Source organism: Oncorhynchus mykiss, chromosome 17 (genome assembly GCF_057628025.1).
Source record: "Oncorhynchus mykiss isolate SJ-2025 chromosome 17, ASM5762802v1, whole genome shotgun sequence".
Classification (NCBI taxonomy): Eukaryota; Metazoa; Chordata; class Actinopteri; order Salmoniformes; family Salmonidae; genus Oncorhynchus; species Oncorhynchus mykiss.
In genome coordinates, this window is record NC_143038.1 from 32,759,491 (window position 1) to 32,764,584 (window position 5,094).

Consider the following 5,094-nt stretch of genomic DNA (forward strand, 5'->3'; position numbering starts at 1 on the left):
ACTACCTGTCTTTTCCTACACAAATCAAACAACTGAGACATACAACCTCACAATTAAAATGTTGATCAACTCTTGTGATGTAGTATTGACCCTGGGAACACAAGCTAATAACCATCCCAATGTCACCAAACAGCTGTGCAATTATGGCAGGCAGCAGTGGGTGTGGCTTCTGGAGTGGTCATTCAAATACTGATTCAAATTGTACATTCAGTCAAGGTTTTAACAGATGTTAAAATGGTGAACATGTCATATTTCTACTGAATCAGTTGTGTTCTACTGACTCAGAAATAATGAACACTGTTTGTCTTGTGTAATCAGATACAGAATTAACTTTTATTACTTTCCAGCAGGTTTGACTGTTACTTCTACTTTGACCCCTGGCATCACAGTGACAACAACTTGTAAGTATCGCTTAGTTTGCGATTTCATTTTTATTCACTCGAATTCACTGAAGCTCCAACTAGTTTACTCATAAACCTATTCATCGCTTCTTGTATGTACAGTGCCTTGCGAAAGTATTCGGCCCCCTTGAACTTTGCGACCTTTTGCCACATTTCAGGTTTCAAACATAAAGATATAAAACTGTATTTTTTTGTGAAGAATCAACAACAAGTGGGACACAATCATGAAGTGGAACGACATTTATTGGATATTTCAAACCTTTTTAACAAATTTAAAACTGAAAAATTGGGCGTGCAAAATTATTCAGCCCCCTTAAGTTAATACTTTGTAGCGCCACCTTTTGCTGCGATTACAGCTGTAAGTCGCTTGGGGTATGTCCCTATCAGTTTTGCACATCGAGAGACTGACATTTTTTCCCATTCCGCCTTGCAAAACAGCTCGAGCTCAGTGAGGTTGGATGGAGAGCATTTGTGAACAGCAGTTTTCAGTTCTTTCCACAGATTCTCGATTGGATTCAGGTCTGGACTTTGACTTGGCCATTCTAACACCTGGATATGTTTATTTTTGAACCATTCCATTGTAGATTTTGCTTTATGTTTTGGATCATTGTCTTGTTGGAAGACAAATCTCCGTCCCAGTCTCAGGTCTTTTGCAGACTCCATCAGGTTTTCTTCCAGAATGGTCCTGTATTTGGCTCCATCCATCTTCCCATCAATTTTAACCATCTTCCCTGTCCCTGCTGAAGAAAAGCAGGCCCAAACCATGATGCTGCCACCACCATGTTTGACAGTGGGGATGGTGTGTTCAGCTGTGTTGCTTTTACGCCAAACATAACGTTTTGCATTGTTGCCAAAAAGTTCAATTTTGGTTTCATCTGACCAGAGCACCTTCTTCCACATGTTTGGTGTGTCTCCCAGGTGGCTTGTGGCAAACTTTAAACGACACTTTTTATGGATATCTTTAAGAAATGGCTTTCTTCTTGCCACTCTTCCATAAAGGCCAGATTTGTGCAATATACGACTGATTGTTGTCCTATGGACAGAGTCTCCCACTTCAGCTGTAGATCTCTGCAGTTCATCCAGAGTGATCATGGGTCTCTTGGCTGCATCTCTGATCAGTCTTCTCCTTGTATGAGCTGAAAGTTTAGAGGGACGGCCAGGTCTTGGTAGATTTGCAGTGGTCTGATACTCCTTCCATTTCAATATTATCGCTTGCACAGTGCTCCTTGGGATGTTTAAAGCTTGGGAAATCGTTTTGTATCCAAATCCGGCTTTAAACTTCTTCACAACAGTATCTCGGACCTGCCTGGTGTGTTCCTTGTTCTTCATGATGCTCTCTGCGCTTTTAACGGACCTCTGAGACTATCACAGTGCAGGTGCATTTATACGGAGACTTGATTACACACAGGTGGATTGTATTTATCATCATTAGTCATTTAGGTCAACATTGGATCATTCAGAGATCCTCACTGAACTTCTGGAGAGAGTTTGCTGCACTGAAAGTAAAGGGGCCGAATAATTTTGCACGCCCAATTTTTCAGTTTTTGATTTGTTAAAAAAGTTTGAAATATCCAATAAATGTCGTTTCACTTCATGATTGTGTCCCACTTGTTGTTGATTCTTCACAAAAAAATACAGTTTTATATCGTTATGTTTGAAGCCTGAAATGTGGCAAAAGGTCGCAAAGTTCAAGGGTGCCGAATACTTTCGCAAGGCACTGTACTTTCCCTCTAAACTGTTGTACTTTTCTTAGATATGAAACAAATGTACATTTTTCGTCTCATAATGTTTCTTCTCCTACATCAGGTGTGTTGGTCATCTTTAGTTAGCAAACTGAAACAAATAGACTACCTTTATCTTACCCGGGTTTTTGTATTTTAAAAAAAAAATGTATCACATATTTGCACACAGGAGGTCAAAGCTCCACAGACAGTGTTCTGAATTCAAACGGTCAAAAATGAGTTTTGGATAAGTATCCTTATTTAGTAATCCCAAGGCAAAATTGCACTTGTCTTTTCCTACTAGCACTAACTTGGTCGATAACTACCTTGTAGTTGTCTCACCTAGCTATTTTAAGATTAATGCACTGGATAAGAGCGTCTTCTGAATGACTCAAATGTAAATGTCAAACGTTTTGCTGACTAGATGTATTTTCTCACACATATGAAAAGAGAAATGACAAATAACAATATGGTTTACCATTTAAGTATTTACGTTGGGATTAAGAGCTAATGATCTCTCCTGATGACATCATGTCACCAAACAGGTGCAATTATGGCAGGCAGCAGTGGGCTGTCACGCCCTGACCTTAGTTGTCTTTGTTTTCTTTATTATTTTGGTTAGGTCAGGGTGTGACAAGGGGTGGTTTGTTGTGTTTTGTCAGTCTGTACTGTTATTATAGCTTCATGTTCGTTTTCTTGTTTTGTAAGTTTGTTTAAGTTTGTTTGTTTCATTAAAGAAGATGTATTCTCATCACGCTGCGCCTTGGTCTCATCGCTATAACAAACGTGACAATGGCTTCTGGAGTGGGCATGTTCCTGATGGGATTGACAGCTGTCTATCTTTGCAGGAGGACCAGTGAGTACTTCTGATTCTGCATAAAATGTTCCCTTGTCATATTAATGTAATTGCCTTTGACATGGGTTAATCTTTCAACTCATTTTGGTCATATTGTGTAGGGTAGGCTATATTCAATCAAAAAATATTGCCTGAATTGTTTTTCAGAGAAACAATTCTCAGAGGTAAGAATTTCCTTGTGAATATGATGCAGATTGTATCAACCTTTAGTTCTGTATTGTCCATGATGAGATGTTCTTACCACAACCTTCTGATACTTTTATGTTGTACAGACCTACAGCCAGACAGGATGATCACAGTCAATCTATGTTCCTAACAAAGTATCAAGCACTGCACACACTGCTAACACAACTATACACATGCAGGTACAGACACAAATTGTCATTACATGTTCATTTTGTTTCTGTTGTAGGTGATTTGTTGATAGGAACTGTGGCCAGTGCAGGCATGTTTGATTCAAGGGATTCTGGGATCTAATCTCTCATCACCTATGTACCATCCAAATTATTGCCCTCATGTGAGTTTGTAACAGAATGCCTTCAGTACCTGTCTTCCCGACCTGGGACGAGAATTTGTTACCCTCAGCACAATAACACTTTGTCACTCAATGTCAACTGTACTAACATAAAACTAAAATAACTAAAATAAGGTGTAAGTCAGAGCATCTTGAAAGCTTGAGAACAGAGCTGTAAGTCTACAGGATGGTTTGAGTCAGGAGGAGAAGTGTGAAGGTACATTAAGCACAGCAAAGTAACACACACATCCAAACTTACAGTACGTGTGAGGGCACACACACACAAACACACATACACACAAACTCTAACTCAGAGTTGTATAGGCCCTGTTGAAGAAAATGGAAAGTCACCTGAAAATGACAATGTAAGTTAAGAATCACCCACTGTGTTTGGTGACTGTGATCGACTCTCAGTTTTCAGATTGATGTTGCATCATTTTAGAATACATTACATTTACAGTACTGTAGAATTAATCGACTGAAGTTAAACTGTTTGTTTCTTTTCTCTAGTCTGATACGTACCACGTATACACCTCAATCCCCAACAGACCAGTAACCTCAGCCCAGCAGGCAGTGGTGTACAGTCTTCTGCAGACACATTGACACTACACCTCTGCCATTCTGTAGCTGAATCTTACAGAAACACTCTTGCTTTCAGGATGTCCTTTATTTATTAAACATCATGTTACTGTAAATAAGTATCTAATACATCTACTGCTGTACCGTTTCTACATAAGCGGACGCCATCCCATTGTAAAATGTGTAGAACTGCAGGAAATTAGCTTTAAAACGAACCAATTCTCTCCGCCCCATGGTAGAATGAGTCGAATTGCAGTACGATAACATTAAAGCCACTAAAATTGGGGCCACTAAAATGTTTTGCCTGCGAGGTGGGCAAATCTCGCTTAGGGACCCCAAATTGCTAGAATCTGCTCTTATCTACTGTATCTCACATGGACACCTAGTTTCTGTTACATGCCTATCCATAATGATGGTTACTGTGTTAGTGTTTTTATTCAGGGGTTTTGGAGGGGTCCGGGGCATACTCCCCTTTAAAAAAAATGTCTCATTCCCACCCTCCAGTAAATGCTAAATTTATATATATTCTGTCATCTGTGTTAAAAGTTAACATGGGAGATTAGCCTCGTTTTACCTTTCTGATAAGACTCTTGAGGTACAGTAAATTCAAAATCATATGCTTTTTTTGCTCTGTTTGAAATATTCTCCTCTGTAAAACATAAAAGCAAACAGATTAAATTGACTTCAACCATTCCCTCGTCTTTGTTAGTACTTTACATTTTTCGATCTTGATTATTATAGGTAACAGTACATATTTTTAGCATTATCTATGTTATTTCAGGCCATTGGTGACGATCCAGGTTCTATTTATCGTTAATGTTTTTTTCAGTCCATATAACTACCTTGTCATCGAAACAGACAGTCTGCAGATCACATACAAACCACGTATCCATACCTACAAACAGGTGCACACACACACACACACACACACACACACACACACACACACACACACACACACACACACACACACACACACACACACACACACACACACACACACACACACACACTCACCACAAC

At 39.3% G+C, this 5,094-nt stretch overlaps 1 long non-coding RNA gene across 1 annotated transcript; it reads left to right on the forward strand.

The window, feature by feature from the left end:
- The first annotated feature begins 341 nt into the window (after window positions 1-341).
- LOC149975912 (uncharacterized) lies at window positions 342-4,762 on the forward strand. Its single transcript, XR_016487883.1, has 2 exons — window positions 342-401; window positions 2,860-4,762. It is a non-coding gene; the product is annotated as an uncharacterized LOC149975912 (long non-coding RNA).
- Window positions 4,763-5,094: the final 332 nt, after the last annotated feature.